At 35.6% G+C, this 12,338-nt stretch overlaps 1 long non-coding RNA gene across 1 annotated transcript; it reads left to right on the forward strand.

The window, feature by feature from the left end:
• Nucleotides 1–5,686: 5,686 nt before the first annotated feature.
• Nucleotides 5,687–7,176, forward strand: LOC122068315. The gene is made up of 3 exons (XR_006137070.1): nt 5,687–5,990; nt 6,088–6,164; nt 6,717–7,176. It is a non-coding gene; the product is annotated as an uncharacterized LOC122068315 (long non-coding RNA).
• The last annotated feature ends 5,162 nt before the right edge of the window (nt 7,177–12,338 follow it).

Genomic DNA, 12,338 nt, shown 5'->3' on the forward strand with positions numbered 1-12,338 from the left:
AACTATTTTTAGCTGCCTGGATTTGATAAGCTCACCATACCATCTTTTATCATGCCATGTGGAATGATTATGTGAATGATTCAGACCATTAGATAGACAGTGAATAATCTGAATTAGTCACTTGTAAATTTCATACCTAATTCATTCAAGGGGCAGTTACTACACTTACCCTATATTAACTCAAAGTCCCTTACATTGAACTTTTTTTATTTTCTTTCTAGAGCTCTCCAACAATGAAAAACACGATTCAATGTCAGATAACCACAAAAATCCACGCACATTTGAACAATTGTGTTGAGAGGTCAATGTTCTCTATGTCATTGGGACGAGGACAACGATGAGGCATGATAGGGATGATATGGAAAGCCGGTTAAGTGTGATGGGATTACTTGGATAGAAGGGTAATATGGCATTTTAAAATACTATGGTTGAAGGAGGGGTAGAACTTTTCTTTATGGGGATCAGAAAAGAAGTTCAATATAGGGGATTTTGAGTTAATATAGGGTGAATGTCGGGAAATGATAGTAATCACCCCTTCATTCAAATATTCTCCCACATCCATGTATATTAATTCCATACACGTTCACACTACTCCAACCTACAGTTAAGTGCATTATGTCTAAGTCCTGACTTTTAAAACTACTTGGAAAATCGTTTTGAACTGAAATTCACAAGTGAACAAGGGACCTTGAGGTATGCGTGTTCACATAGTATGAGCTAACCCAATCAACGGCATGGTAGATATTTGGATCTATCAAGGAAAGATGTTCAAGAAAGTTTTAACAACACTGACGAAGGATGTATTGCAAGAGGAATCCCTGAGAGAGAATTAAAGAGGTACCATTAGAAAAGGGGTGCTCTAAACTAAATTTGAGATGGCTCCCATAGTCCAAGAGAGAAGAAAGTATCTCATAGATGAGTAATTTGTTATGGCAATGGCACCTTTGTTTTATTTAATTTTTTTTTTTATAGAAAAAGAAAACTTCATTAATTAAGAGAAGCTAAATTTATATAATCACATTGGAAAAAGTCAGACCTAACACCTAAATATGTACCACTAGCAATATTCACCATAACAGCATCACAGGGTTTTTTTTTTTCTCTAGAAATTCGTGTATATTAATTATAAAAGAAATAAAGGGAGTGTTGAATTTCAAATAGATGAAATTCTAAAATGTTGAAAAGGTCTACCAAGGCCAAGATCCATGAGTTGGTTATGAAATACGCAGAAGGAAGTCCTAAGAAGAAAACCAAACTTTAGTGATATTCCAACCCATGGTAGAGCTAGCCGTAGGCCATCAAGAATTCCCATTGCTTCAGCCTCCAACTGCTTCTTAGTTGTTTCAAGACCGAATTTGATACCTAAAACCGACCCTGGAGAAGAATATCAAAAGCCCATCCTTTTTTGCAATTGATTAGTAGCACTAGTACAAACCAAAATAGGATAGTTTAAAAAGGGAGAGAGTTGGACATCTTCCTAACCTGCACTTTGGATCATCTGTGGTATATAAGATATGGTTATCAATATCATGAGTAGCAAAAAGTTTTAAATTTGAGATCCAACGGTTAACATTTTAAAAAACAAAAACAAGGTTGGGATCAATATTCTTGGCAATGATATGATTTCTATGGATCCACAATAAGCAAATGATTGTAGCAAACAGACTAAAACATCATTTAAGATTTAAGAGGTTTAAGTGTGAATTAAAAAAATATATATGTTTAACTACTGATGTAAAGGAATTAGTAGCAATGCAATGTCGACGCATGTCGAAAGGATTGGCAGCCCAAATTCGAGTAGTAAACTTATAAAAAATAAACAGATGGTAAATAGATTTAGAATTATAACCACCAAAAGCACAAGATTTATCAATATCCAACCATTTTTCAAGGATATCTCTCTCTAGAATTTTGCGTAGGAGAGTTCTCTAGAGAAAAACCTTAAATTTCGGATGGATGAATAGTTTTCATAAAAGTTTCCACCATCATGAAGGGAGACTTCATTCATTAGTCTGCCAGTCCTCCCTTGTCTGTAAGAAAATTATGTTACCTTTCTTTTTTTTTTTGGTAGGATGTTACCTTTCTTACAGCCAAGTATTTTTGCATATGCAAATAGATTTTAATATATGGTAAACAACGCTCTTGAAAGCGGTTGGACAAGATTAAAAATAGTTGAACATAAAAAACATAGAAGTATGAATAGACTAAAAATGGATAAGTTGAATCAAGAGGAGTTTGATGCAAGGCATGAATCCTTTTACTATTACTGGATAATAAGATTGCTTTGCAGTAGCTATAGGGAGCACATTTTGTATCTAAGAATGCGCTCTAGTGTTTAGACATAAGGGTGCGAAATGATCACCTCATCCTTTTTGATTGATGCATGCACATGTTCTCATTGGCCAGGGTTCTGGCATAGGGATCAGGCTCTTAAACAAAAACCACTTCCCTAAATTTTTATCACTAAGAAGCCGAAATTAGAAGTAAAGACAATTACAATATAGGAAAAGGAACTTGATGCTCTGATACTAACTGGAGGAAACTTAAGTCTTATATTGCATAGGTCTTATTTTATAATTGAAGGGGGATTGTCTTTTATAGACCCACACACGGACTTCAAGCTAACACAGATCCACGGTCTTCAAACTTTTACAAATCCACACTAACTTTTGGTAAAGTAAATGGATATATAGTTTGAAGAATGATAATCAGTTGTATCAGTTGTGGATGACATGTGGAGACCTTCCATTTCCTCTGCTGATTACAAAACTTTCCAAATGAATAACTCAATTCATAAAAGGGCTTTATGTACATGTTGACTATAATTGATCATTTCACTGATTTGCTTAATGTGCAAAGGCATGCCAGAGCTTTTAAAAACCCAAAATAGGGATCTGACTTCTCTTTGGAGAGGTGGCATTTTTCTTTCGCCTCAATTGCTCCAAGGACTTTTAAAATAAAATAAAACTTAACACTAATTTCTCATACAAAATACATAAATAAAGACTAAACTAAATATTGAAAAGTTAAACTTTACTTGAAAATTGAAAGAATTTCAAAAGTTCATAGAATCTTATTCCTATGCTAATGAAGAATTAAAAGAGAAATTCTAATTATCTACCTGTAAAATGATGAAAAAATAAAGAGTGACACATTGTGTGCTTGGTTTGTTCAAATTTTTTGTCATCTCTTTTCCTGTTAACCAAGGTCTCCTTTTATACCCATCAGGTAGTTTCAACCACTTTAATCCACCTATCTCATAGTTCGTGGGTAGTTACTAACTCCTTGTCTCTATCTTTGGTTATAACTACCTCAACTATCATGGTCATGTAGATTCCACGTTCACTCTTTTACCAAAATGTCAATCTTTCTTCCCTTCCCTATGGAGTCGGTCAACTTTCGCATCGATCACCTCTATTGTTGACCGATCCTTATGATCATTTCTCATGACAAGTCAATCTTACCAATTTTCTATTTATGAACACACATAGTAATTGGTTTGGATGGCCGAACTAGGGTGCAAACAATGCCCGTCAACACTTTGGACAATGTTACTGTCAGTCAGCAAGTAGTTCGATAAAGATTATGGATCAAAACGGTTCGATCTATCTCCTTTTGATTGACCCCATGGATATTTTTAATTTTAAACTTTGAAACACGTCCATCAAACCATACCGCTTACATCACTTGTCAAAGTAATAAACCCTTTTTCAAGAAACGTAATTATATCCATTTTGCGACAAAATCTTAATTCTCCTTATTCAATGATTGTTAAACCCCGATAACTCATCTTCTTCCTTGAGCTAAACAACCTTTCTCATTTCCTCAGTTTTCTTTTAAATCTACAACCGTGAATCATCCTCCTGGCTTATCTGAGAAAGATCATAAGCTCCATGTCATCTACTCCCATTTTCTCAAAGGTATTGATTCTTGCTTCTTCTCATTTTGTCATAGGTCCTAGTCTTCTGTCATCCTCTTTTTAGTCTCAGACTTTGCCAAACACAAAGAGGAAACTATTTTGTTTCACCATGGGATCCCTCCTGTCTCCTCTAAAGGCAAACCCAAATACTTTTCTCGATTGTGGCCTTTTATGCTTCCTTATTGGAACCCCTGAGTAGATAGGATGGAAAAAGAAAACTCCTCAGAGTGGGAGAAACTTGATATTCCCATGACACTACAATTTTCAAGCTTCACATCCCAATCGATAGGCCTTTACTTAAAGCTGCTATTTCATTTTGATCTCATTCCACCAACTCGTTTTATTTTGCATGCTGCACGATGAGTCTGACTTTATAAGATATATGTTCCTTGCTTGACCTAAAACCAGCAGGCAAGTAGTTTACTAGAGTTTCTCTTGGATCCTCTAAACGCTATGACTCAAACTTCACAAAGAAGTCTAGTTACTCTTTATCGGCAAACCAAGGTCCCTATACTCAGGAAAGGGTAGTCGCTTTCCTTCTCTTTTGGACTTTGTAGATCTTTAACTTGCACCTATGCTAATAAAATCATTAAAGAGTTTGAGCAAAGGATACTCATAGGCTCATTATGGATGATGAATTCCAATTAGTCCTTATAAATACTCTATATGTTCTAGAACTTAATTTATATATTAATATGTGACTCTAAATGATACAACTTTAATTTTTCAAATAAAGTTGACAGTGTTTATAAAGACAATAATCTAATTTATACTAAATATTTATGTTATGGTCTTTATAAAGTTATTTTAGATTCTATTTTTAGAAATTTTTTACCCTGTATGTGAATGTTAGGTTAAAGCATAAATCCAATAATTTTTATTCCTCGCCCTTATGATATTAAATTATAAATGGTTAGGTCATATATCTAGACCTAGAATGGAGAGATTAGTGAAAGATATGAAATATTGTTAAATCTTGACTTCACTGATTTCATTATTTTCTTAGATTGCAATAAAATAAGCAATTTAAGTCAAATAAAGTAACCTTCATAAGGATTGCTGTATTTTTGAAACTAGTAGATATACTGACCTAGGGCAAAGTAAAAAACCTTTTGTCCGATTTTTCAAGTTGAAGGGGATGACTTTCTCAAAACATAACTACTGATACATCTTGATAGAATGATGTTTCAGAAAGAGACAATCGTACTCTTATGAAAATGGTACATAATATGATGAATAATGCCCCATTGCTTGAATTATTGTAGAGTGAGGCATTAAAGACAACCATATATATATATATATATATATATCTCAAACTGCATTCTCGGTAAGCAGTTCCTAAACCTGTCTTGAGTTATGAGCTAAAAGGAAACCTAGTTTAGGATATTTTTACGTATGGGATTGTCTTTCCGAAAGCTAAATTATATAATTCACATGAAATTAAACTCGACCCTAAGATCATAAGTTGATATTTCATTGATTATTTTGAATGGTCAAAGGGATTTAGGTTTTGTGCAACCTCACACAATACCAGAATTGTGTAAACACGACTTAGATTCTTAAGAGCATGTTTAGTAACGATCCGGAGATGATATTTTCTGTTATAGATTCCATTTTAGAACAGAGATGGGAAAAAAGCGTTTGGTAACGCCTCTGCCATTTCTGTGCCTAGGAAATGAGTGGTCCAAAAAGTCATCCCAATAGTGGGGATCAAGTAACACCTTTTAGGTGTTTCTTCAATTTTAAGATGATCTTTAGACAAAAAAAAAAAAAAGTGCCCACTCCCAATAGAAACCTCAAAACCCCCTTTTCATAAAACCTCCCTTCTCTCACGCAGCTTTCGCAGCTCATTCCCGTCTCTCACGCAACTCTCGCCGCTCACTCTCGTTGCTCAGGCTGCTCTCGTAGGTATCTCTCTCTCTCTCGCTCTCTCAGGGTTCAGTTTTAGGGAAGATTTCGAAAACCAAGGCGAGAGAGGGGACAGTTGCAAGAGTACCTTGGTGTGGATTCTAGGGGTGTTTCTGGGAAGGGAAGTAACTAGGTTATGGATTAAATCTTTAGTGTGTATTAGGTATGTGATATCCTTCCTTTACGGCTTATATTTCATTCACTGACAACTCTTAGGAGGATTGCTGATTGCTCTAATACTAGTGATTGGTTCATCACAGCCAATTCGTAATGTTACCGGATCCAATCCGACCATGCTACATTGCAGAATTGGAGAAGGGGCAGAGTAGAAAGAAAGGTTTGTTGGACTTTGGGTCCCATTTCTTTTATCTTCCTGAGAATGCGCTCCATTAAACTATTAAAATAGTCCACTACACCATAATCAAATCAGTTGCAGATTTTGGGTTTTCCAACAGAAAATTCTTGGGGGTAAGATCAATATAATGGGTATTTGGACTCTTCTTGTTCTCTTTGTCTCGAGATAAAGCCAAGCAATGGAACACTAGTGCTAGCAAAATGATAATTCTGTTTCTAGATATTCTATTTCCTTCAGCCTTAGTGTTACATGTGTTCCAGAACAAGAAATTCATTCAAACCCATTAGAAATCATGTATTGTAATATAAAGACTACAGGACAAGAAGATCTGATAAGTTGTACATGGGCTCCGGGAAACTTGCTCCAAGTAAAATTATAGTAATAGATAATAAGCTCTGCAGGATTTTTCTGGACATTAACTTGAAGCACAGCTCTGATGAAACTTACAAAAACATCTCCTACTGTACAAATTTAATGGAAATTGTCGAATCAAGCTTCCTTTTCTTCCTGATCTTAGTGTGTTTCTTTTGTCAGTGCCTAAATAATGAGAAAAACCATGACCAGAAGCTTTTCTTCCTCCTACTGTACATGTGTCCCTTCAGCATGAAGAACTCTCAACTTTGAGAGGAACCTGGAAGGTTCAGGTAGGACTCTTATCTGGTTGTTACTTATATCCAGTTGTTCAAGCATTTCAAGATCTCCAATTGAGCTTGGTAGAGCTGAAAGATCCGCAAAATTATTCCCAACATTCAATTTCACAAGACAAGTTGCAGAACACAAGTTCTCAGGTAAATTTGAAACTTCGTTGAAGCTGATGTCAAGTTCCTTCAACCTGGAAAGATTACCAATGGTAGTAGGTAACCCTGTGATTCTGTTATAGTGCAATGTAAGGATCTCCAAGCATTCAAGCTTCCCAATTGCTTCTGGAAGTGCTTTTAGTTTGTAGTAGTATTCATACCAAAATTTGAGGTTTGTAGTAGTATTCATACCAAAATTCTTACTTTATTTGCAATAGAACCTAGAATTTTGTAGTATTCATACCAAAATTCTATGTTATGGTATTGTAACCTTTATTTTTATTTTTATTTTTAACCATGAAACCATGTATTTTGATATCAATTTCAGTTCAATATGATCATTAATGGCGTTTGTGTAAACATTGAAATGAAAAAAAATGTGCCAGGGACTAGTTCTTACCAAATGCTATTTCACTCCAAAACTATCCCCATAACAGTTTCAGAACAAGTTTACCAAATGCCCAAACAGAGTCAAAAAATCATCTTTTAATGAAGTAACACAAATAGATGATTTTTCCAAAGAACGGCGTTCTCAGAACGGAATCATTAACAAACAGGCTCTAAGAGATGATAATATTAGTGGAGTGTGAAACAACATAATGTGGTATTTGAGGGACATTGGATTTCTCTATCGATGTATGTATATCCTACTAGTATTGTTGTTCAATGGGTGACTATTGATAATGATCCTATGGAACAACAAATTATAGATGATACACATGTGCGTCATGATAGTGTTGTCCCGCAAGTTACTATTGAAATTAATCATGTTAAACAACAAACTATGAAAGATGTACCTATGAGGGCAAAGATCGAAAATCTTTGTTGTGTTTCCAAATTCCTCTCGCCATGCTGGAGAGATGATGAAAATATCTCATCTCACCCTCAAGGGTTCGATCCCTCTCTCCATTTGTAGGATAGCATGTTTCTTCTTTATCTTTACCTACTCTTATTCCTCCCGATGTTTATTGGGGATTCTTTAATGTCCTCTGTCTTCTAGGTGACATTAAAGGGGATGGAGAAAACATGTTGTTTGGAATCATATCGTCGCCTTGGATTTAGGGCCTAGAACCCTATTGGTGAGCCCAATTCCGATCGAGTGATCAAGCTTGAGTAGAGGGGTTGGATTTCTATGAAAGGCTTGAAATCCCAAATTTGACTTCATATTTGGTCTATTCTAGAGATGCAGTACATGTCAGATTACGAGCGTGGGAATGTGTTAGGCACCCACCTTGCCCGAAAATTCCGATCCTTCTATCAGATGCTTGAATTTCGAACTTTCTCCCCCAAGAATTTTAATGATTCTAACCAACATGTATATAATGCTTGCTATAATATCATCATAGTGAAAATGAACATTTATGAACTTTATGAAATGATTTAACCTATCACTTGCACATAAAATGATAAATTTAGATCAAAATATATGATATGATCACATGAAATGATAAAAGCTATTATCATTAAAAATCACATACAAAATGATAAATTTAAATCAAGATATATGATATGATCACATGAAATGATAAAAGTATTATCATTAAAAATCACATAAAATGATAGAGACACCTATCAATTATCACATGGATGATAAAAAAAACTTACATAAAATCATACGAAATAATATTATGCTTACTTGAATCACAAAAAATGATAACATGGAATTATGAAATTACATGAAATCATTAAACTACATTAAGCAATAGCATTTTACATGAAATCAATGGTAATTTCAACCTATCTATATGTGAGCATAATAGAAATATGGTGTGTAATTATCCCAACAAATTTTCCCAACTCAGGGATGAAACTCAATTTTCTTCTCTCTTTCCTCGAGGGAAAACCTTTTTTCTAGCAGAGCTTTTGGTCTGATGGGTGTACATTAATATCTCATGAATCTGGGGCAGTGATTCAACGCTATAATGGATTGGGCTTTTCACTTATAGAAAAATGGGCAGTGCTTCCATATTATTGGGAAAATGAGTTTTCTACTTATAAGAAAACCGGCAGCACTTTGGAAAAATGAATTCTACTTTATATAAAGTTCAATAGCACTTTCGAACTTTTTAAAAAATGGAATTTTACTGTAAGTGAAATTGAACAGCACTCCCACGCTATTTTGAAAATGGGTTTTACCCTATAAGAAATTGGGCAGCGCTCCCGCACTATGTTGAAAATGGATTTTTACCCCCTAGAAAATTGGGCAGCACTCCTATGCTATTTTGCAAATGGAATTTTATTTTAAGTAAAATTGAATAGCGCTCCCATGCTATTTTGAAAACGAGTTGTTACCCAATAGAGAATCAGGCAGTAATCCCATGCTATGTACCATTTTTTTAAAAAATGATTAAATTAATAAAGAAAAGATAAATTAAGTCACTTTTCTATGGGCAGCACTCCTGTGCTATTCTGAAAATGGAATGCAATTTTAAATAAAATTGGATAGCACTCCGGCGCTATTTTGAAAATGCGTTTCTAACTACAGAGAATCAGGCAGCGCTCCCATGCTAGGATCAAAATCCTCTGTTTTTCTCATCCATGTTTTTCCTTGTTTTGCTACCTGCAGAACGCGACACGTGGACAACAAGGAGATCAACGGTCAAGATTGGGTGAGAATTATTACATCCGGTGCGTTGGTCTTAAAGTTGTCCACGTGTCGCGTTCTGCAGGTAGCAAAAAAAGGAAAAACATGGATGAGAAAAACAGAGGATTATTTTCCCCCATGCTATGTACCTTTTGGAAAAAAATGATTAAACTAGTAAGAAAAAGATAAATTAAACCCCTTTCCCATACTAGTAATAGACGCATTGGCTCTTGGAAGAGCGTATGTAAACTCCACTCCGCAGCTTTATATGGGTAGCTCCTTGTTTCAAGAACACTCACGAACTCAAGAGGTTAACTTTGAACTTAGGTTCTAATGGTTTTAGCTTCAAGGATTTACACATGGGAAATGGAACTAAGGTGAGTAAGCAAGGGTGGCTACAAGACTTGAATAAGTCTCGAACAAGGTTTCTCAGAAAGGGAATCTTTTTTTTTTTTAATTTCTTTTTCTCTCTCTCTCTTCCTCTGGCTTGTGTCTCAGAGTAAATCTCAAAGAAAGTGAAGTGAGAGGTGAAAAGGTGAAAAACCTTCCTATTTATAGGCCAACCAAGGGGTATTACAGGGAAAATGGGACTTATTCTAGCCGTTTAGGCTTAACCCACCCTCAAGGCCTTAACCAGCCAAAAAGATCCCCCCTAGACGGTTTGTCTAAACTTAGACATTCCAAAAGGCTTTAAACTTGCCTTTTACGCTAAGGGCCCATTTGATAACGTTTCAAGAAACGAGTTTCTACTATTTCTGTTTCGTGAAACGATAGAAACAGAACAAAAACCGTTTGCCAAACTTGTTCCGTTTCACTTAATTTCATAAACAAAAATAGCTTTTACTATCTATTTTTGGTTCAAGAAACAGAAACGACAGAACGAGTTCCACTCGTTTCATCGTTTCTTGAAACAACACTTATGTCCAAAAGCTAAGCCCAACCCCCGATATTTTCCCCTCCACATTACATGGTGCTTCATCTTCATTGTTCTGCAGAGAGCTTCTCCCATCGTACTGCTCTGCAACCTTCCAACTCCGTCACCAGCTATTACTCTCAACTTAGGGCTCGTGAAGACCCCTGGAGCAACCCGTGAACCTCGCTCCTGTCTTCTCAGCTGCATAGATTCCTCCCACAGTGCTGCAAATCATACCAGGAGTGAGTTGTAAACCAAGAAACGAAAGTCTACTAAAGAGGAGAGGGCGATCGATCTTCCACCTCCGACTTTCCTCTCAAAGGCATCGCCTAGAGGCAAGAGGTTCTTTAGTCGTTCTTCAACCGCGCCCTAAATTCCAACGATCTGCACGACGATAGCACCCTTAAATTCGTTCTTCAACCGTGCCCTAACTCATTTCCTGTTCATATAACCAGGTAAATCCTCTTCTTTCTAGGGTTTTTGTTTCTTAGATGCACTGTCATTTTTTTATTTCTTTTTAATCATTATTTTGCGATTAAAAACCTGCACGCTTGGGAATCTACCACCATTGTTTGAGGAAGGGATGGCATGTGTTTCTGCCATTATAGTTCACTGTAGACGAATTTCTTGGCAGGTATTGTTTCCCTTCATCTTCAACCTCTGTTCTCTTTTATAAAATCCAATCGTTGGTGGGAGACTATTCGCCCCATATAGACAGAAGCCCTAAGTAAATTTCACAGTATTTTGAGTTGGGTATGTGAAGCTCCTGATTCTTTCTTCTTACATCATATTCTGCCGGAAAAATTTCCAAAAACAAGTATTATCAAACACCTTCTTTTCCGTTTCTGTTGTTTCTTGAAACAGAAATAACAGAAACGTTATCAAAAGGTGCCTAAATATGGTCGGTTAGAGAGCCACCTCTTGGCATGGCTTGGCTGGTGGATTTTACCTTAACGGCTAGGGTATTAACTTGGTTGAAATGAGTATGAATTTGGCTTGGTTTTAGCCTAATTTAAAATAAGGTTAGCTTAGCTTAAATGAGTATAAATTTGGCTTGGTTTTTGCCTAACTTAAAATGGGTTTAGCTTAGCTTTCTTAAGTTTCAAATGGGGTTGGGTTGGTTAAATGTGATTCAGTATAGTCCAACATGGTTTAATGAGGTTCAAACTTTAAAAACACATTACAAAACATTCAGCCATCCGATTTTCGCGTGTGAGATATCAATTGATTCATAATTTCGGACACTATTCAATGATAACAAGGATCGAACACATGATTGACTTGATCGTTGTTTTATGACGAAAGATGTTATTGACCCCTTGCGGTCACCTCCCTGTATCATTGATCAGTATCAGGTTGGCTTCTTGACATTTTCTATGATCAACAATATTTCATGCATTCATGTAAAATGGACTCGGTTAGCGTAGTTAGATTTGGCTGAGTTCACTAGGCTTGACTAGAATTGGTTGAGTTAACTAGGTTTAACTAGAATTGACTGGGTTAATTGGATTTGAACAGAATTGGCTGAGTTGACTGAGTTTGAGTAGAATTGAGATTCCTCCACGAAAGATATCATACTAGCCTTAGTCGTTTGTAAATCATCATTGTTGGGGGGACAAAATTAGGTGTCTACAATACTACTCTATGATGTAGTTACAATAGAGATTACTATGAATGTTCCTCAATTAGAAATTTAGCTTAAACCTTAGAAAGTGAAGGGGTCTGCTATTCCGGATGACTATATATATATATATATATTTTTTTTTTTTTTTTTTTTTTTTGTAAAACGGCAAGACTATATAGTATATCTCCAAGAATTAGAGTTCGATATTGGAATCAATAATGAGACATTGAATTTTTCA

Source organism: Macadamia integrifolia, unplaced genomic scaffold, assembly GCF_013358625.1.
Source record: "Macadamia integrifolia cultivar HAES 741 unplaced genomic scaffold, SCU_Mint_v3 scaffold369, whole genome shotgun sequence".
Lineage (NCBI taxonomy): Eukaryota > Viridiplantae > Streptophyta > Magnoliopsida > Proteales > Proteaceae > Macadamia > Macadamia integrifolia.